This window comes from Ceratotherium simum, chromosome 21, assembly GCF_057802395.1.
Source record: "Ceratotherium simum simum isolate JZ-2026a chromosome 21, ASM5780239v1, whole genome shotgun sequence".
Lineage (NCBI taxonomy): Eukaryota > Metazoa > Chordata > Mammalia > Perissodactyla > Rhinocerotidae > Ceratotherium > Ceratotherium simum.
The window spans coordinates 46476792-46499231 of NC_141920.1; the positions used below are offsets into that span (position 1 = coordinate 46476792).

General features: G+C 42.9%; 1 protein-coding gene across 9 annotated transcripts in view; it reads right to left on the reverse strand.

Moving 5' to 3' along the window:
- Positions 1-22440, reverse strand: part of RALGAPA2 (Ral GTPase activating protein catalytic subunit alpha 2) — a 310483-nt gene that overhangs the window by 35206 nt on the left and 252837 nt on the right. The window contains exon 38 of one of the 9 annotated variants that reach the window (XM_087445687.1): positions 15749-16331. The exons of the other annotated variants lie outside the window; for them this stretch is intronic. The gene's annotated coding sequence lies outside the window, so the exon portion shown is untranslated. Of the gene's footprint in view, positions 1-15748; positions 16332-22440 lie in introns of those variants that run through there. 9 annotated transcript variants of the gene reach the window in all.

Consider the following 22440-nt stretch of genomic DNA (forward strand, 5'->3'; position numbering starts at 1 on the left):
TATGAGGGACGCGGGCTCAGCATGGCTGGAGAAGCAGAGCGTCGGTGCGTGCCCAGGATCCGAAAAAAGGGTGAATTTTATGGTATGTGAATTATATCTCAATGAAAAACTGTACCCCCAAATGTCTATTGGTATGCAGTACACACCACATATTGTAGGGAAAGTCTTCTAATAAAAAGGTCCTCATTGACCACACTCTGGAACAAAAGGAAAGGCGGCCTGGTAGAGGATAAAGCACCCCAGGCACTATTGCTGGATCATTTATTCATAGAAGACATCTGAAGAGGAGCATACCATGTGCCGAAGACTGTTCTAGGAGCTGGAGAGAGCAAGATGAAGAAGAGACAGTGTTGTCCCTCACAGCATTCAGAACTTGTCTGGAAAGATGGACACAAACCTATCACAGGCAAGGTGGTAAGTACCCCGTGAATCAAACGGACCCCAAGGGTGGCGTGATTCCCTGTGGGTGGAGAGTGGTCGAGGTCAGACTGCAGAGGGCCTGTCGTGGTAGGAGAAACAATGATGGTCTAGAGCACCTGGGGATCACTGAAGTTTTTTAAACAGATGAACAGCAAGATCTGACCTGTACTTGAGAGACAATGGCGGGGGAGGGCCTGTGTAGGAGGCCCTAGAAGTGAGAGAGACTAGAGGAAGAGAAACTAGTCAGAAAGAGAGAAGTGACACGGGCCTCAAGAAAGCACTGGTGGAGGGAAGGAAGGGGAGGTGTCCAATTGTAGGGTTGCTCTGGGGGCAGACCCCAGTTGGGCACGGGGGTGCTCACTCTTGGTGAGAGAGAGGGAGAAGTCTGGACAAAACTGCGGGACTAGGGCTTCGGTGACTAGGAGAACGGTGCAGATGCTGATGTAGAGGGAGCCGAGAAGGGAAGGCCAGTTACAGCCTAAAGCCACACATCATTTTTACAAAGATTTTGTTTGTCTTTCAATATACTGCAAATTTAAATTCTAGGACTGTTTAAGACCCCAAATAAATGAATCATTCAAAGTAAATGTCACAACCTAGTAATGTATAAAGAGGGTGACTTTACTGAACAGTGTAACCAAACAAAATGGATGTTTGGGAAAAGGAAATTAAACACATGGAGGTATAAGATATTAGATTAGGTTCCAAACCCTAATGATACACTCCTGGAGAGGAAAACAGTCCACTACTGCTAAGAAAGAAGAAAATATCCATATAACCAAGTTTAAGAATAATTCTGAGGAAATGATACGAGTAAATGGAAATGGAAAAAAACAGATTTTCTTCAGGCTATTAAATTACAGACTTTTGGAGGTCTGCTCTCATATTCCCATGCCCTTCCGGTATAGAGAACAGAAGGTCTCCCTCTCAGAATCTAAAATGTTCCCAGGGTGCAGTGAATCTGATCTATATTTTTATTAAAAATGTTCAAATCAGCTTTCCCGGGGGACTGATTTGTGAAGGAGCACGCTCATAATTACAGCATTTTCCATTCCTGTCTTCTCCAGTTCTCCTAGTGCACCTCACCTTCTGTAAATCAGCAAGTGAGAAAGGGCCCCGAGACACTGTCACTCCAAGCCTCACATCAGTAAAAACATAAGTGACGAGAAAATCAGCCATTCGGCCTATTGCACATCCAGAGAACGGAACGTGCTGTCAAATGAGTGAGCAAAGATTCCAAGGCTATTTTGCTGATGAAAACGACCCAAGAAGGGACAAATCAATATGAACAATAGAAAGCCCATGAGTTCTGCCCTGCTTATGCCGATAATTTGATTTCTGGGGGAAGAGAGTCAATGTCGCCTGAACTGTTTCTCTCACAGATTTTCATTCACTCTAAATATATGGTATGCTAAAAGAGCTAAAAAATGTACTCTCAACCTTAGCTATAGAAACGGCTACTGCTGACATTTGGTTGTCATTTAATATCCATGAAGTTACAACTAAATGTAAAACAATTAGAAATGCAAAACTGTCTCTAAATGTCTTGAATCCTCTTTGTGGCAAGGTATGACAAGAGTAGACAATTAAATAGCAGTACATGTGGATTTCATTATTTTTTTTTATTATGTTTTTTAATAATTTTATTTATTTATTTTTTCCCCCAAAGCCCCAGTAGATAGTTGTATGTCATAGTTGCACATCCATCTAGTTTCTGTATGTGGGACGCGGCCTCAGCACGGCCAGAGAAGCGGTGCGTCGGTGCACGCCAGCAGCAGAGCGCGCGCACTCAACTGCTAAGCCACGGGGCCGGCCCAATACACATGGATTTTAAACTCCAACTTTATCATCACTGACTGTAAGAGAAGTTATTACTACATACGTTACAGGTATTATTTAGAGCAATGTAATTTGAACTGAATCATCCAATATTTACTCTTCAACCACTCTCACTTCGGAGGCAAAAGCCAATTCCATGTGACCCACGAGTTAGTTTATATCTAGGTTGATTCTAAAAATAAAATAGATTCATGATGATGTATGATAGATAATAAGAGAGCAAAATTGACAAGGAAAAAAAAATCTTCTGTGGCAGATATTCTAGTTATTATGCTCTTGAAATAGTCTCAGCTGTTGCCCTTCAACAACCCACTGTGCCCAGATGAAGTTGGACTGGGCTCATGTATGATAGAATTAAATTTTGTGGTCCAGGGTATTTGTACCAAGCTCTGTAGTAGATTTTCTTGATTTTTCATTTCTGAAAACAATTCTGGGGAAATATTCCTTTTTATGATGTTTTTAAGTTTAAGCTATAGTTGTTTTTTCTTCTGTGCATTTAAAAATAATAAACATGAATATATCTGAAAACAAAATAATATTTCTATAAAATAATTATAATGGCTTAACGACATCTGAGTTTTCCAGGAAGATACTCATATTAATACCAAATTATCAGATGACAAGAAGAAGCTCCGAGAAAAGTTAGGGGTTTACCAAATGCAAGTGACCTAGAAACCAAGGAAAGCCACTTGTGTGAAGGGGGCCAAGTGGCCTCCTCTGGCCTATTCAGACTCTGCTCTAGCAGGTGAAACAGGGCATCAGAGCACACCTGGGTGACAACCACCACTGCTGACCCACACTTGAAACTCAATACACCCACAGACTTCTCAGTTATAGCAAAAAAATCCTGCCACAATTATCAACACCCAACTGGAAATTTGGGGGAATTCTAACAATACAAAGCTCCTCCGTGATCAGAAGTAGCAAAACTATATTTGCGACTTAATACTAAAGCACTGATTTCTGGTGATTAAAAAGTGTGTGATGCAAATGGCTCACTGGGGCAGAAGACACCTAAGTGGACACCCGGGTTGAGCTGTCACGCCCGGTGGCCCCAGGCGGGCACGAGCACGGATCAGCACTCTGAAGAGCTGCTCCTCTGTAGGCGTGGCTAAGCCTGTCAGAAGGCACGGGCCCTGTGCAAACCCCAGATGGTCAGATGAGCACGGAGGACGCTAGTTTCATTAATGACGTGACTAGGAAAGTGGTTTTGAGCAGTTGGAAGGCAAGAAGCACCTCTTTTACTCCTTTTACACCTGTCCTAGCATTTGAGTCAGTGTTAGGTAAAAAATGTGACAATTAGGAAGTACATAAAAGTTACCTTTTGCTTTCAAGCTTGGTCACAAAAATTCCCAGGGGCTGCTGGAATGACTTCGATTTCATAGGGGGCTTAACCGTGCGGTCCTACAACCTCTGCTAACCCTAGTTCTAGGCTGTGCGAAGAAAAATATATACACATATAGTTTTGCGTCTGGATGAAGGACTACCTTCTTGAGTGGACTAGGAGATGTCCCTGCATTGCCTTCCAATGAGAGGGGTAGAGAGAGAACCTGTTCCCTAATGAAGCATCAGCTGAAGTGCACTGGGAGGAGGACCCTCCTAGGGGGTCGTGCGTTCCTGTGCCACTCCTGCTTCCTGGGGAGGAAGGGAAACTCCCTATAATGAAACCAGAGGAGGCCTTAAGGAACAGTCCAGGGTGAGGTTCAGGCACAGTCACTGCATATTCTCAGAGGCAACCAGCAACATGTGGGGTACAGGATGCCTTTTACGAATGTGCTCCAAAGGGAAAAGTCCTCATCCTGACAGCCTTTTGGGTGAGGTGTCTGTTTGTGGCATATGAATCAAACTGTATCCCGAGTGTAAGCTAGCCCCAGGCAAGGGGGACCTCTGCCGATGTGGCATCAATCACAGGTTATATTTCGATAGTGATAGCAACTGAAATGATCGAGTGCTTTCCGTGGGCCAAGCACTGTGCTAGGCGTTTTATAGGCTGTATCTCATTTAATCCTTACAACCACATTGTATGGTTTGTACTATTATTATCTTTTTATTAGAGGAGAAAACTGAAGAGCAGAGAGCATAGGTTTGTTGCTCCAGACCTCTCAGACGGTAAATGCCATGGCCTGGACTCAAACCCCAGCAGTCTGACTTTAGAGCCCTGCTCTCAGCCATGGCTCTGCCCCTTGGCATCAGAATTCTCCCTTGAGGACAAAAGGCTGGTGTAGCCAGAACTAACAGAAGGCCCAGTTCTATCCACTCACTTGTGTTTTTATGGAAACCTGAAGGAAGAAATGGAAGCTTTTCTCCCACCCCCTCCAATTCAGACTCTATTATCTAACAACTTCAGGAGAAAGAAAACTTACTGTGCTTCAAAAGATTTTTCCTCCTGCCAATTAAATAAGTCTCAATGCTTAGATCTCAAGTAAGTATTTCTGGCCATAACATGTCCGTGAGAGAAATTCCTGTGGGTTAGAGCAGGGGCAGGGGCGACTCTCACTAAACCCCATTGGTGTGGAATTCTTCTCTGTTCGCAGGGGGGCTGCTGTAGCATGGGCACACCAGGTCCTTTCATCCTTGCACTTATCAATGCACACATCTCTTTCCCTCTATCACTCATTCCTTAAGGAAAACTCCCCCCTCCAGGCTCACCCATACGCTGTTGTCCGCATCCCCCCAGGGCCTGGCACCCTGTATCTGATGGTGGACAGTGTGGGGCGGCCATGTGCGTCCTTAGTGTCCTGGTGCTTCTGGTGTTGTTACCATTCACCTGCTGTGGTATCCTCCATGGCTTTCAACCTGACACTGGACAGAGTCATGCCAATGACCCCACAGGTGGTCAGTTACAGGAAAGAGATTTTCTCCATGAGCTATGGCTAAATTTGGCTCAGGGTGGACTGTGGGAGGAAAAAAGGTGACTTTTTTGGGTCTTCTTTTGGACTTGGAGTACATATGTCATCAGGTGCAGAGTGGATATTCAGTCCTATTTGAGTCTGACATTGGGACAACAACGGATTCAACATCTATACACTTCGGTAGGTAACTTTAGGTATCTAGAAAATTTCCTTTCTTTTTTGGTGAGGAAGTTTAGCCCCGAGCTAACATCTGTTGCCAACCTTCCTCTTTTTGCAGAGGAAGATTGGCCCTGGGCTAACATCTGTGCTCATCTTCCTCTATTTTATATGTGGGACGCCTGCCATAGCATAGCTTGATAAGCGGTACGTAGGTCTGCACCCAGGATCTGAACCCGTGAACCCCGGGCCGCCACAGCGAAGCGCGTGAACTTAACCACTACGCCACCGGGCTGGCCCCCAGAAAATTTCCATTTTTAAGAGTAATGCAAAAGGAAATAAAGAAACAAGGCTGACCCGGTGGGAACAAAGATAAGAATTAGAAATTCTCTCATGATAACACACACTTCAAAAAGACAATGTACAGATAAAAAAAATGATGAGTGTTTACATCTTGATTTTATATGTCTTTATATTCTGGAGTTATTCTACTTTACAGTTTAAATGAAAACTGCCTGCTTTTATATTTTATATGCAAAATTCCCTGTCAGAGATCCCATTCATTCTGATTAAAATATATTTGTCACATTACAAACAGAAATAACCCTGAATACTGTTAAAAATTCCTAACTCGCACAACTCTCTGGGACTTTCCACATTTGAGCCTCAAAGAGTCACTCGATATCATCTTCATGACTAAAAATATAACTGCAATATTACTTAAAATTATAATCAAATCATTCTCTTGCAAATTAAGACACTTACTCTTGGAAACATAGCCAAATTGAATTAGGTATGTCTTTCCTTAACAGATCAAAAGCAGCTCCATTAAATCAGCAGTTCTATATTAATGGCATGAGACATGGCCCAGATGAGGAAAATGTCCTTTGGAGCCATTTTGTATTTTATTTAAAGTTGGAGATGTTCCTCACAATTCAAATGTGAAGCAGAATTGTATCACAGATCTCCAGACCAGGAGGTCAGATATGATCACCATGAGGTGGCCCATCCACACCAGAGAGCCCATGTTCCTCTTCCCTCAATTCCTTATTTCTTCCAATGATTGTGCCTGCCACTCACCCAACTATCCATCCATCCATCCATCCATCCATCCATCCATCCATCCATCCACCCATCCACCCACCCATCCACCCACCCATCCATCCACCCACCCTTCTAACCATCCATCCACCCATTCACCCACCTATCCATCCATTCATCTATTCATCAAGTGACCCTTCCAATCATCCATCCACCCATCCACCCATCCACCCATCCATCCATCCATCCATCCATCCATCCATCCATCCATCCATCCATCCAACTATCCATCTACCCATCTATCTATCCATCCAGCTGATGTCTACTGAGTGCCTCCTATGTATCCGTTATTCTTCCTTCAGATGTAAGACAAGTACTTCCTTGCTCCTTAATTCTCTTCTAAGTCTTGGCTTCTACAATACTTAATCATCACACTGAGTGTTATAGTGTTTTGGGGGGATTCTAAAACACATCATGGTGAGGTAACATTATAATTAGTCTGAGTTCTGTTGGCACAATATCTCACTTAGAATAAAGGACAATCTTTATGAAATAAGAACAACCCACCCAATGTTGGCATAATGCTCTGCCCTTTCGTACCCATGAACCCACTGGATCCTCCTGCAAATCTCAAACCACAGATGATAAAGCAGAACAGGGAGCAGAAATGATCCTTCTGAGACCACCCAGCTAGTAATGAGCAGGGCTTGAACTCAAGCCCTGGCCAATCTGTTCCAAATGCTGGCCCCTTCTATTCTCTTACACTGTCTCAGTTTAATTTGAATATTATTTAAGAGTTTGCAATGTTCATGCTAAGTTAATTTACAAATATTGTTGTTTGGTGCTGACAGGAGGATGAGAATAGACAAATTAGATCCTTTTCTCTCCCTCCAGAACCAAGAGGAGCACAAAATAAATGGGCAATTTTTATAGCTAATCTGGCATAAATGGTGACTTCCTAGCTGAATTATTATCTGTATGATGACATAAGAAGCCAGAATTTAGAGTAATAAACTATATTAATTCAATTCTTTCATTATGCATCAGGGGTTGGGAAATTTAAATGAGCCCATTTAAGCTAAAGTGATCTTACTGTGCTTATTTCTGATCACATTTTGAAGATAATCAGTATAGAATTCTAAACTTTTATTAACTATTTTGAATGGCCATTTTCGATGAAAGAATGATTTAGCACCATCCAGATATGGATTTTGAAGTCACTGGGAGAACAACAGAGCTTCTCATTGTAAGATCCATTTGGCTTTTGTTCCACCATCAAAACACTGAGAGGCAATAAGAATAGATTGTTATTCTCCAACTGCTATCTTCCAAGGGTAACAAAGCTTCTGGCAAATCCTTATTTTTAATTATGTGCCAATTGGTGTCATTAAAAAACACCGAAGAGGGTAAAATCATCTGTTGAATGACTGAGCAAAAGCGGGACTAGAAACGCAGGCCCCGTGTTCCACGTGTCATCGTGGACGGCACGGTCTAAGTCAACCCTGAGTTCAGACGCAGGCTCTGCTGGGTCTGGTCCATAGGCAAGTTGCTTGCGTCGCAGAACCCTGGTCCCTCATCTGGGAAGGGGATTCAGAGCTGATCTGAGGGACCATGGTGCAGTGAGGAGGGCTGATGCCCTCTATGTGCTGAGCCTGGGGCCGGGCAGAGTGCCTGTTCATGACTGGGGCAGCGGTTGTTGGATCTTGCAGCTTGTCACTGTCAGGATCAGCATGAGAGCAAGCCTTTTTTTTTTACCCTTGATGATCCTACATTATAGAATAAAACACCTAGGTCATTTTCTACAGAGACAGTCCGAGAATGTGACTGTCTTACTGAATTTCTAGAGGAGTGAAAGCCCGGGCTCTCCTCCGGTGATTATAATTAGCTGCATGGTGTCAAAAGCCAGGTTACTGCCATGGGACAAAAACTGGGGGGAAAGGTCAAAAGTTACCAATCTGTGGTTCTCCCGAGCTTTGTGACAATGCTAATCTTATTAAAGGTGAGCAATAAGTCACCTAATAAGCTTTTGCTTTTGAACTTTTTGGAGGACAAATTAAAGGCACCTTCCTGGACTTTTTATCACTTAGTAATGCCATCCAAGTCCCTTGATTAAGAAAGAATTAAAAATAAAGGCCACAGCATTTCCTTAGAAAACAGTTATGTAAAGTTAATGATTTAAGGGACACTACGTTTTTGTTGTTAGTGCCATTGAATCAATTCCCACTCCTAGCGACCCTGTGTACAGTAGAGTGGAACCCTGCTCTGTCTTTTTGAGCCATCCTCTCACCTTCTGGCGCTATCAGACAAGGCTCTGCTGCTATTTATAGGGTTTTCGTGGCCAATTTTTTCAAAAGCAGGTGGCCAGCTCCTTCTTCCTAGCCTGTCTGAGTCTGGAAGCTCCACTGAAACCTGTCCACCATGGCTGATCCTGCTGGTATTTGAAATCCCAGTGGCACAGCTTTCAGCATCCCAGCAACACAGCCGCCACTGTATGACAACCCACAGACGAGTGGTGTGGTTCCCTGACAGAGAAATGAACCTAGGCCACGGTGGTGAGAGCGCCGAATCTTAACGATTAGACCACCAGGCTGGCTAAGGGACACTAAACAACAGACTAATTCTACATGGGGAAAATAGATTCCGCCACTTTATATGTACAGGTGAAAGCAAAGAATTATTTATTTACTTAGAATGATTTATTCTGAAAGAAAAAATTCTGATCTCTCTCCAAATAGCCTTATCTCTGTTTTTTTTTTTTTTTTAACTCTTTAATCAAATGCAAGCTCACTAAATTATATCTGAGGGAGAAGAGTAGGAAACAGGGGTCATCTCCTTACTGTAAAGGCTGTTGGTGCCAGGAGCTGAGAACTTTCTCCTCTGCTGAGGCAGGGAGGAGGGCAGAGCGCAGCGTACCTCTTCTGGGGCAGGAGAAAAGAGATGTGGCCTGATACCACTTGTAGCAAAGAAAGAGATGGGCTGATGGTGGAATTGGTGGGAGGCTGCCCCGGAGTCCCAGTGTGGTGCAATGAGGGTCTCTGTTCTCTTTGTTTGGGGAACGAGGGACCCCGATGCTGGGGTAGGTCTGCAGACCTCCCCCTGGGCAGGAGCGGCATTCCATCCCCTTTCCAGAGACGGCTCTGGATCGAACTCACATGGACAAGAATCAAGATGAAGTCTCTGGGCAGGATTAGTAAAAGTTTTTGGAGATTTCTTGTTCTAAATTTTGTTTAAATGAACAATTGCAGAAGTATTATAGCTGCTGAAGTCTGAAAATGGAGTGAATTACGTATTCAGTTGAATCATAAAAAATAGCAGATGTTTTAACTAAAAAAGTGGCAATTTCATGTGGTCTGACCTAATTCAGAGTCATTGATCACTTTGGAAAGCCCACGGGCCCCAGACGTTTCCCCTGAGCAGGCCTGGGCCCCAGCCCCACTTGCGGATGCTTCTCCTTCTCTCTCAGGCCACAGGCCACTCGCTCACCAGGGAACTAGGTGACCTCCAGTGGGCAGTGCTCTCAGACACCTTCAAACAAACCCCACAAAGGAACCACTGAGCTACTGAAATCCTTAGGGCCTCCAGGTCCCACCAAATCAATTCAAGACCTTTACAGATGGGTTTACATGAGTTTTCTCAACAGATCTCAGCCTATTTGTAAATACACCCCTACTAAGCCAAACAATTTAACAAGATAGATCTTTCCTTGCTTGAAGGTATTATTTATCTATTCCCCCTTCCAATTTAGTTCCTAATGTGAAGGAAGAACAAACTGGTGGCTGATAGAGAAGATGTACTTAAGCGCTACGGCAATAAATGAGTAACAAGGCAAAGTGTCTCCACCAGGCTGCCAGGGCACAGAGGTACAGAAACAGCGGCATGGCAGCTGAGGGCAGCTGCCTACTACCCCCAGGGAGGCAAACAGTGGGATGGCTCTCAAAGATTACAATGGGCTGACAATGTTGACTCTGCTGCCATAAAACTGGAAGCAGGAGAATTATCTAAATAGAGGGAATAAAGCCCTGGCCTTGTCAGGGTAGTTGGGTTCTAAGGAAGGAGATGCACCGTGCTGCGCCTGAGGCTCCTGTAATGGAGGGAGCAGAGTTATTGCTTGACAGCTATGCCCGACCTAGTCCCTGTCCCAAGCCGCTGGTCTCTGAGTCTGTGTGTGCATCAGCGAGGAGCTTGGCAGGGCCCCGCCACATGCCAGAGAGACCAAGCTCCGGGATAACTGATGGGATACTCAGAGTTCTGAGCGCTGCCTGCAGGACCTTGGCAAGTTCCCCACCCTCCCTGAGATCCGGGCCTCCTGTGTAAAATGGGCATATTACAGAATCCGTTAATATATGTGTAATATATAATATGTATAATGTCATGTTAGCTAAATAAATGCTGGGTATTACGATTAATTTAAATGGATGTTTACCTTTTGTAAATGGGGAAACTGAGTCAGACTTGTGACCACAAACTACCCTGAACATCTTGAAGACCTGGTGACTTAGGACATCCATGACTCCACTCCCTCTCACATGCCATATCCCATCTGGTAGCAAATCCAAATCCATCCAGAACCCAACCACTTGTCACCACTGCACGCCATCCCTGGGCCAAGCCATCGTCATCTCGTCCCTGGATTATGGCTGTAGCCCCCTACCTGGTCTGCCAGCCTCTCTGCACCCAGCAGCAGGAGTCTTCATGGGATGATGTCCCTCTAATGGCCTCCATCTCATGGTAAAAGCAAAATCCTTAGAGTGGCCAGCGAGGCCATGCCGGATCAGGCCCCCACCATCAATCACATCAGATTGACCTCAGTTACCCCTCCAGCACTCCAGGCACGCTCTGGGGCTCTCTGTGTCTTCTGCCTGGAATGTTCTTCTAAGATCCCTCCCTCACCTCCTTCAGGTCTTGGCTCAGATGCTGCCTTCTTGGGAGGCACCTCGATCCAGTCCCTTCACTTTCCTCCATGCTCGCTGTACTCTAACGTACTCTGCATCTTAATGATTCAACTTGGGGCCGGCCCCATGGCTTAGTGGTTAAGTGCGCGCGCTCTGCTGCTGGCGGCCCGGGGTTCGGATCCCGGGCGCGCACCGACGCACTGCTTCTCCAGCCATGCTGAGACCGCGTCCCACATGCAGCAACTGGAAGGATGTGCAGCTATGACATACAACTAACTACTGGGGCTTTGGGGGAAAAAAAAATGTTTAATGATTCAACTTGTTTGCTGTCTGCCTCCCCAGCTAGAATGGAAGCTCTGTGAGGCAGGCACTGTGGTCTGTCTTGGTCAGACTCTGCCCCAGAACCTACAACAATGGGCCTCCTACCTACAGGCGTCAGTACAATTCCTTGCGTGGCTGGCTGGCTGGCTGAAGAAATGCTGCAGTGAGGGACTCTGGCTTTTTATCCCAGTTTAGAGCATCCAAATGAGGCTTGGTGAGGGGATCCTGACTCTGTGGTTCTTGTGAATTCTCCAAGGAGTGTTTCTTAATTTGGGTCTACGGACCCCAGGGGTCTCTTTCAGGTGACGATCAGAATTCAAGGGATCTATGAACTTGGACGGTACAAACTATATCTTTATTTTCACTATCCTCCAACTGAAATTAAGCCATTCTTTCCATTATGAATATGAACAATGAACCACAGTGGCATTAACTGTGGCTGTGTCGCCAGCAGAAATCACAGGTATTTTATACCACATTATGTTGTTGCTGATGTCTCAAAATACCGATTTTGCTCATCACTGCTTCAAAATTACAGTAGTTATAACACCCAGCACTAGAGCTTAGTATTTAATGTCTGAATAAAGATGTTCATATATTACTACATCTGTGCTTGATTTAACAAGTATTTCACTGTAAATGATTTACTTTGTAATCCTATGTGTTTTATTTTCTCATTTATAAACATTCTGAGAAGGACAGAAAGTCCACAGCACAAAGAAGGTTGAGAGACTCTAGCAGTGGGACCACCTTTAATGTTCCTGTTGAGTTCTAGGGTATGCCAAGGTCAAGCCTCCGAGGCAGTGATAAGGGTTACAGGCCCCAGGGACCACTAACAGCGTGGTTCATGCTGCACTCACATTAACCATGGAATCCATCCAACCTCCCTATTACCAGCACTGCCTTCAGCTCATCTTACAGATGAGGAAACACCATGGAGTGGTGCACATTGCTGATGTCCAACTGGGAGCAGGATTCAAATCTGGGTTTCTAGCTCTAGATCCCAAGACAGCATCAAAGAGGGGTTGCCAATAACACTCTCCAGTTTGAGCAAACCAAAAGAATTCCAAGCTACGAGACTAACGGTTAAAAAAAATGTATATAATATAAATTTATATATATATATATATATATGCAAATTATATATACTTATTTTTTCTAACAACTCAATTCATATATATTTACTTTGTCCTTTCAGAGTACTTATGTAAAATAGAGCCTGAAAAATAAATCCTTTGGGAAAAAAGGCATGATATGGGGTTATTCTCCATTGGAAAAGACCTAGTGTGTGAGAAGGAGGAAGGGAATTACATTTATTAAGCCACTGTCTGTAGCAGACCTTGCTGCACTAATAGCTTTTCATGTACCATCGTATTATCATTCCTTTTCACAGAGGAATGTGGCTGAGGCTAGGAGGAAACTGAGGCTAGGAGACATGACCTAATTTGGCTCAAGTCAGTCTCCCAATTTATAACTAAGTGGCCTGACTGCTATTTGATAATACACTGAGAAACACTGCAGACCTAACATTCGCCCTTCTAAGCAGTCCTGGTAACTCTTTACAAGTAGGTACCACTGGACAGACTAAATATCCAACTGGAAACATTTTTCTCATTTCTATTTTCTTTCTTTTTTTTTTTTTGTGAGGAAGGTCAGCCCTGAGTTAAAATCCATGCCAATCCTCCTCTTTTTGCTGAGGAAGATCGGCCCTGAGCTAACATCCATTGCCAATCCTCCTCTTTTTTTTTCCCTTTTTCTCCCCAAAGCCCAAGTAGATAGCTGTATGTTATAGTTGCACATCCTGCTAGTTGCTGTATGTGGGACGCTGCCTCAGCATGGCCCGACAAGCAGTGGGTCGGTGCGCGCCCCGGATCTGAACCCAGGCCGCCAGTAGCAGAGTGCGTGCACTTAACCCCTAAGCCATGGGGCCAGCCCCACATTTCTATTTTCTAATGATAGATAGTGACCTGGGGGGGAGGATGGGATTAACCAATAGAAAAGCTACAGGCAACAGTTAAGGTCCCTCTGATCAACAGCCACACGCACAGCTTCGGAGCAACACAAAACAGGTAATTTAATTTCATAAAAGGATCTTTCTACAGTTTGTTTTTTCCTTCCCAGCCTATTGAAATGTACACACCACGAGTACAAAGTACAAGGTACTGTTCAGCTGTAATTTTACTTCTGCACATATTTAATGTGCTGCTCAGGATGAAACATTTCATAGTTCCTGTGCTTAGCAAATGAAATAAATCAATGTGTTAAGAGAGAGATTTTTTCCTTGCTGTTTGGGGGAAGTGCTCTTTACTTTTCTATTAACATGAATTTAATGAACCATTTCACATTCAAACCCCTTACAAAGGTCATAATGCCTATTTCTTAATTAAATTTTTTAAAAGTCAAATAATGCTAATTTTCTATCTCCACATGGGGATCAGTGCTTTAAAAAAAATTACTAAGAATAAACAACAGCATAGAGTGAAGACCATTTCAGTTAGTTAAATATAGATGTTTGTAGGGCTTTATAAAGGAAGACAGAGAAAGAGAAATGAACTGGCCCAGCATTTTACTGAGTATAATCAAAGAACCAGGGAACTTCGGTTGCCATGGAATTCAGGCCCAAATAAAGTTTATCGTTTGGTGACGACTTGGTGTTGTGCTTCCATGTAGACAGCACAATAAAGCCAACATGCTTATTCTTATTTTAAGAAACAGTGGTCACTCAGTATTCAGGCTCCTTTTCTCAAATTTCTTTTACATTTTTATGCTTAAACTTCCCAGCCTGTATTTAAAAGGCAGAGGCTGCCTGTGATGCAGAAACAGGTACTTGAGGCTCACTGCTGCTTCATTCTCAGGCCAGTCTGATTTTTTTCGTCCTAATTGCAGCAGACAGCATCAGAGCTTTGTCAGCATTACCTGCTCTGAATAGAAGCACTCCCAGCCTCCCTTGTCAAAGACCAGGGAAGAAAGCAGGCTCTCTGGCTGGCAGCAGTCTTGGATTCTCGCCCCCGGCCATACTGCGCAATCACGCTGTTTATTCCACTGTAACAATCAGACCGCGCAAGCAGAGCACCTGGTCCTCCCGGCCGGGCCTTCCTTGGCAGCTGACGGGCAACCTTGCTGCCAGGTGGTCGCGCTTCAATTACATTAGCTAGCCATTCTAGGGTTAACGAGGACCCACTTTCTTCAGAATGCCCCGGGAAAATCAGTTATTCATAAAGGACAGTATGCCTTTTGTTGATTGCTGAACAATGTTGCTGAAAATCCATTAAATTGAATTCTCTTTATTGGATTGAATAATGCAATAGCGATAGCCCCAGTTAGAAGTTTGCACGTTTATTTACCAAATTTCTGAATAATTTATACATAGATCCTGGCTCTCTTCTCATTTAGTGGTCAACGTTCAGAATGGAACAGTGTAGCTTTGCCTTCATTTTAATATGGGTTAACTTGCAAATAAAAAACAAACAAAAGCAGAATTTAATTGAGTGGCCAGAAAACTGAGTCTCATGTTAACTCAGAATTCACATTCCAATTTTCCTTTGCAGGAGGACTTTCAAATATATTGGCATGAATTTACATAGGATTTTTTTTTTTTTTTTGGATCTTTCATATGATCACCATTTTCATAATGGAAAATGAAAGAGGGGGAAACAAGAGGAGGAAGTGTGAAAGGTCACTGATCTCTAAATTGGGGAACTGTTGGCAATGCTTAGTGGAAGGTGGTCCTGAGGAGGTGAATTTGGGTGGACCTGTGGATACACAGTAGTCGTATTAGACGGACGGCTAAGATGTCCCCTCCTAACCCACCAGAGAGCTGCTCTCTGTAGGCCTCAGTGGGACAAAGGCAGGTCATGGCAGGACAGCAGCAGAAAGGAGCCTCCTTTCTCTACTCCTCCTTTGCTTTTCTCTCCCAAGTATTGAGAGGGGGCCACCGGAGGAGCCCTCCCTTTCTCCTCCCAGCAGACGCTTTAGGTTTCCTATGGTTAGACGCCCAGGCCAGCAGCTTCAGACACATGGCTGCACAGTTTGAATGCACTGAGAAAGCTTAAAGTGGAAGAAATGTAAGGAAACAAAGGTACAGAGAGATCAAATAGTCATTTCAATAATGTTGTCCTAGGGATTTAGCCTTAGCTGTTTGGGACATAATTTTAAAACAGGATTTTTTTTTTTTAATTCAGAGGTAGCATTAACAAAAACATCAACAAAGAGTTAGATTATCCTGAAGTACATATTAGTTATCAAAAAGAACATAAGCCAAGAAAAGAAAAAATTTCTAATGGATTTCACTTTCATTTAAGGAAAAAAAATCCCACCTTTTTTCAGAGAGGAAGAAGAGTGTCTGAATAAATTTAAGGAGAAAGGTGTAAATTTTAGTTGATATGCAAATTCAAAGTACTATGTAAGAATATTTTTAGTAATTAGTGACACTGCAGTTGGGAAGTTGCAAGACATCAGAGAGCACAGTGGCTACGGGTGTGAATTCCTCTCCACTTACTGGTGGGGAGACTTGGGCAAGTCGCTCAATTTCTCTCTGCGCTTTAGCTGCCTCTCTTGTAGAATGGGGCAAGAACTTCACTTCCTAGTTAGGATTAAATGCACATAAAACAGCACGCTGTACACGTCCCAGGAGCTCACGTAAGGATGACTGGCCAGTAGACATTTTGTGAGAATGTTCTCAACTTTCAGTTCACTAAGGCATCTCCGCTCCACACTCCATCATCTTAGCCTGATTCAAGTTGGGAGCACACACACAGGCACACTCCGCTTGGTAATGTAACCACTTCATTGATTTCCTCTGCAGTAAAACCTCAAAAGCAAAAGCAAGTTAGAACTCAGTGCCAGAACAAAGCAAGCACCAAAGAATAACTTTCTGTTACATGGCTGATGAAATATCAAGAGCACAGATTACAGTCGGACATTTAGAAATAAATGTTTTAGTTTTGCTTCCTGATCATTTTCGATAAATGCTTTGGCTTCACCTTGGCATTTATCTTCCCGAGGCAGACTGGTGTCTGGTCACAGTGTACAGTTCTAGCAACATTATCTCTGAATTATAAGATCCACCTTGAACAAGGCTCCAACACAAAGGTATGAGAATGTGCAAATGACAAGCGGATGCTCTTCTGCGGCTCAAAAACAATGGCTGACACTTCTGTATGAATAGACAGAAAGCACATCAAAGGCAGCCTTTTATAGAGAAAAATTGTGTGATGCCCACTTTAATCTCTCTGAAAATCTATGCACAAACTGAACCCAATTTCATTTTTCACATAAATGCTAAGCCTTGATACAAGGACATCTTTTTCTTTACAGTTAAAAGATGAGGAGACAAAGATATGCTAGCATAGCCTTTGAACTTTTTAAAGCTATATCAATGGGCCAGGATACTTAACCACTGATACAGGGCAGAGATCTGACAATAGCTGCATTTAAAGCATTCTGACTAAAACCAGCCACTATTACAGATTAAAGAAAGGCACAAATATCTACATTTTCCTTAAAGCTGCATAGTTTTTATACTTTTAACCCTTTAATCAATTAAAGGTCTAAAATGTAAGATGGTAATATCACAAGGGTTTATAAAATTACAGTGGAACACAGATGTGATTTGAAGGGGATCATATTCATTTCTTGGATGAAGAAGGACGCAGAATAAGCACCTTCTTGGGTAGAGATGGGGGAGATGGCTCTCCAGCAGACAGATGCCTTGGACCTGAGATAATCCAGGCAGTAATTCTTCTGACACTGCATTATTTGGAGGGCACTATGAAATGACGCCTCAGATGCCTCCTGATCTCCACTTTTCTCTCTTCATATCTCTGGATCCCTCTCGAGCTCTGGGTGTCCCATAACAGGTGCTGTAATTGTGAAGCTAGTGCTGTTGGTTGTTCATAGTTTCCAGCCACCTCAACTTTCTCCTGCCTGCCAGGCTGCTAGTCCAAGTCTCACCACATGACACTTGTGTGAGGCAGAGTCCAGGCTCTGCAGATAGACTGCCCATGCTCCCAGCCCACCATCACCACTCATCTAACTGTGTGCTCTTGAGGGACTCAGGGCCTCTCTGGGCCTCAGTTTTCTCACGAGTAAATGTTGCCAACAGTGGTCCCACATGAGTGCTTAGTACAGTGCCCAGCACAAGCTCAGCCCTAGATGGTTGTTAGCTACCATTCCCAGCTCTTAACTCCATCTCCCACAAAGCAGTAGCAATCTTTTCTTCCTATTCCTTGGGCCTCCAAAATCCCTGCTAAGGGGGTTGCTTAATGCCTTATGGCAGCAGATCTCATTCCTGGATGCACATTAGAATCACCTGATGGTTAATCAGCATTGATTAATCTCCACTCCAAACCAAGTTAACCAGAATCGTTGGAGTGGGTCCTGGGCATCAGTCTGTACTGCAATTCCCCACGTGATTCTAGGGTTGAGAACCATGGCTGAAGGCCATGAGACACAAACATTTCCCCTGGAGTCCTCCCACTTTGCACTGGGGCAGAGAACGGGAGGGTGGGACCTCCAGGGCCCTGGAAGCTGGGCCTAATAGGCCTGCAAGCAAGAAATGTGTTAGATTTCTTATCTTAAAGATAATGCAAATTCATGACTTGTGTTTACTTTAATAAAAAATGTTGTAAATGATTAACCACCAAGCACTGCTGATGATCTGCAAAGATACGTTATGCTTCTCATGGGACCTGCCTACACCCTGGCTCACTGCCTGGTTTCCCAATTTGAGAAGCTCTAATTTAATGTTTGGCTATCTCAGGAGTGTCTGAGTTTTGAAAGGAGATTCATAAAGACAGAGAAGCCTATTACCCAAAGGGCTGAAGTTACGATGGCGGAAGGGTAGATGACAGGACAAACACATTGGTTAGAGGTTGGCTCTGAGTATAGGGCCACTGAGTGACATTCTCTCTGCTGCCGGAATCGGAAGCTCAGGAAAGCCTTTAACCTAATTCTGGCTTTGGCTCAGCGGACGTCTTCACTAGTCCACAGCACCCGGGAAGGGCTGCTCCTGCAAGATCTTGTTTTAAAAACAAACCAAGAGCAAAAAAGACCAAACTCCCCACCCCCCACCCCAACAAGGCTATCTTCCCCATGGCCACTGGGCAGGGATGTGTAAGACAGCCTCTCAAAGGTGCCTCCCCTGGACGGCACCAAAACACTTCCATTACCTCGAACTGTCAAAGAGGTCTTTAAGATTCACATGTCAGTGTAACTTTAATTATAAATAGATTTAATCAGTTTGTCCAATGCCTTTGCCATTCTTAGAACTAGCCTGTAAAGAAGTATACTCTTAAAGAGAAAAACTGGCAAAATCTAGCAATTGCTGTGAAAGACACGATAAGAAGATCCGAATTTGTAAGCATTTTCTGAAAAGCTGAAATCATGACATAGCCAAAACTAACATATTCTATTAGCACTGAACAACGCACATCTGTTTTGAAAAAAAAATTTTTTAAATGACTGAATTTACAAACATAGTCCATTTTCTTCTTAGAGCCAAAAGCATCATTTCTCCCGTGGAGGACCCTGCCCCCACCTTTAGCAGGAGCTGTAGTCAGTAAAACTTCACGTTCTTACGTAACTATATGTTCTGTATAGAAATCAAGACTGTGACCTCCTTGGAATGTATGTTTCTAGTTAATAGTGTGTACAGGTAAAAAATTGAAAGTTATAAAACAGAAAAATTTGAGATTTTTTTCCCTCTCAATTTCTCCATTTTGAAGGTTTTACTTAAGTGAAAACCATTTAGGGAAATGAAAAACAATTCTAAACTATAAATTAAACATATTATTGCAGGTTATAAACTTCTTTTGGAAAGCACCACATCTTACAGTGAGAGATGTAAATTTTCAAACCAGGTTTTGAAATTAATGTGAAGGAGGAGGGGCAGGAGAAAGAGGGAGAGAGGGAAGGAGCAGCAGCAGCATAAACAAAATTACAGAACCCAGTGTCACAGGACTACTGTGGAACTAAATGAGCGAATAGAGAGAGAGAAGCTGTGTTCGCCAGCACTGCCCCTGGGGGACACAGAGCAAAGCTGACCTGGGCTGTCACAGGTACAAGGCAGGGGCCAATGGTTTTACATAGACGCTAAAGTGACTGACTGGATTGGACTAGGTCCTGCAACATCAAAATGTGCCTGGGGCCATGATGGGGTGGAGACATTGGATAACTTCTCTGGAGTGAGTGAGTCACTGATCTGCTTTGGCTGGCTGTGCTCAAGTTCACACTCAGGAAGCACTCTAAGGCCAAATCTTGTTCTGGAACTCTCTGGCTGCCACGGTTCTGCTAAATTTTAGTTTGATAGCCTATTTGTCATGATTCAAAACCCAGTTAAACTGGTCTCCCAGCTGATTGGCAGGGATAGCATTTTAATGATCTGCTTGTAGATTTTAATATTTTTAATAAAAATTGCATATAAAGCAAAGATACTTTTTTTTCTTTAAAGATCCCATCTTTTTTTTTTTTTTTCTGGCTGGGAAAGATTCACCTTGGGCTAACATTTGTTGCCAATCTTTCTCTTTTTAAAAAATTTTTTCCTCTGCAAAGCCCCAGGGCATAGTTGTATATTCTAGTTGTAAGTCCTTCTAGTTCTTCTGTGTGAGCCGTCACCACTGCATGGCTACTGACCAATGAGTGGTGTGGTTCTGCAACCAGGAACTAAACCTGGACTGCCAAAGTGGTGAGAGCACTGAACTTAAACCACTAGGCCATCAGGGCTGGCTCCAAAGATGACTTTTTTTGATTTAAAATTTTTATTGCAATAATATAAAGGTGGTTTGCATCCCTTTTTTATGGGTTGGTAAATGAAGGAGGACTATCCATTGCCCAGCACCAGAAGGCAGTTAGCAGTTGGAGTTGACGGAAGTCTTGAGAATTCGTTAACCTGGCAGGCAATTCAAAAGTTTCCCAGGTACAGATGTATTTCATTTGTTAACTGATTTTTAAAGTCCTTATTACAAAACAGGATTGGAGACACCGCACATAATAAGAATAATAAAATAACATTCACTGGGCACAATGCCCAGAGAAACCAGCTACACAAACACAAAGGCTAAAGGAAAAGGATGGTCCCAAAGAGAGACCAAAACAATTCAAGATGTGGCGACCTCAACTGCCAGGGGTTCCCTGGAAGCAGCAGCCTTGCAGACGCAGTCCCGGGTTCTGTTAGGCACTTAAACCCTCCTCACTGCACCCCATGCACACGGCTTTCTCTGAAGTTAATGCAGCTGATATTCATACATAATACACATTTTTGTAATCCAAAAAATTAGGTTGAAGTATACAAAAATGCCTTTTTTACTAGGTCAAAAATAGTCAAATATCAGCAGTTTCATGTACTTCAACCCAATTTAAAGCAAGGTGGAGCTCATCCTGCAATCTAATTTTTTGTCATCATGAAGCTATTTTTCTGAGCACCTTTAGAGGTGATGGAGTGGGACAGTTCTGGATTGGGCCACATCAACAGAGTCTGAGGATCCCTGTCCCTTTATCAATGATGTCTCCAAGGAGGGTGCCATGTCCCTGATGACATTCTGCTCAACAAATGTTAGAGAAAGGAGAGCAAAGAGGTGGTGACTTATCCATACGTGAGCATCTCGTAGCATCCCTGCAGCTGCCTTGTGCTCCAGCTAGTCTTCTAATTCTTAATCCCTTTTGCTTTTATGCTCACTGTACTTAGTTTGTAACAACTTTAACACTAATTTTCAAATTTATTAACCTTAGAATGATTAAATGAGAAAACAAATATAGTTTCCCCTCCAATTCTGATAGGTATAGGTAAAAATATTTTTTGAAAAAATGAATATTCAGACATATTTTTTCTTTACCAAATGAGTTAATATTGTGATGAAGATAACTGAATACAATATGAATGTGGGATGCTATTACATTCCAGGACAGAAAGCAATTCTAGGACTTGAGAGCACTTGACAGGGTAGAGTGGAGTTTCAACTTACTATTAAATAGTCTTTAAGAAAAGGCACGTGGGGGCTGGCCTGATGGTGTAGCGGTTAAGTTTGCATGCTCTGCTTCAGCGGCCCGGGGTTGGCCGGTTCGGATCCTGGGCACGGACCTAGGTACCGCTCATCACACCATACTGAGGTGGTGTCCCACATAGAGCAACTAGAAGGATGTACGACTATGACATACAACTACTTACTGGGGCTTTGGGGAGAGGAAAAAAAAAAAGGCACATGAACCATAGCTGTGGTTTTTAAAAATCAGATTTAAACACCTGGTCTTAGTTTGTAATAAATATTTTAAATAAATGAATATGGCTAGTTTTACACCATTTGTCATATAATATCAAATTTATCAGGTCTTTGAATAGATGCTAACAAAACACTTCTAAATCCAGACAGAATTTTACAACACACTAAAAATAAAACAGATACTGAAGTTTTACAAATATTTTACTTGAGTCTTACCATTTTCCCAGAAGAAACAGAAATTCAGTTGCTATTCTATTACGTTTAATAAAATCTATGCTACAAAGTTTCTTAGGCAATTCCATAAAACAGAGATAGTGGAAAACAGTAATAACATTTTGACATTCATCTATAACTTTAGTTTCAGAAGGGAAAATCTCAAAATAACAGGCATATTTTTATTGCATTGAAAGGAAATACAGCTTTTTTGTGTGAAACTCTACTCTCACCTAAGAGAAGAGAAAGAAATTATAAAAGTTGATTAACAATTTACTTACTTAAAAAGTGATCTCACTTTGAGTTTATGAATATATAATGAAAGAAAAAGTAAATTTGTTTTCAAGGTAAGACTTAACAGAAGTTTGGTGAGTCCATAATTAGCACCTATCATGGCGGGCTTTCTCGAATCTCAACATGGAAAACCTGGAATGCAAGTCCCATTCAACAACCTGAGAAGATGGAGAGCTTTTCACAGGCAAAGAACACATT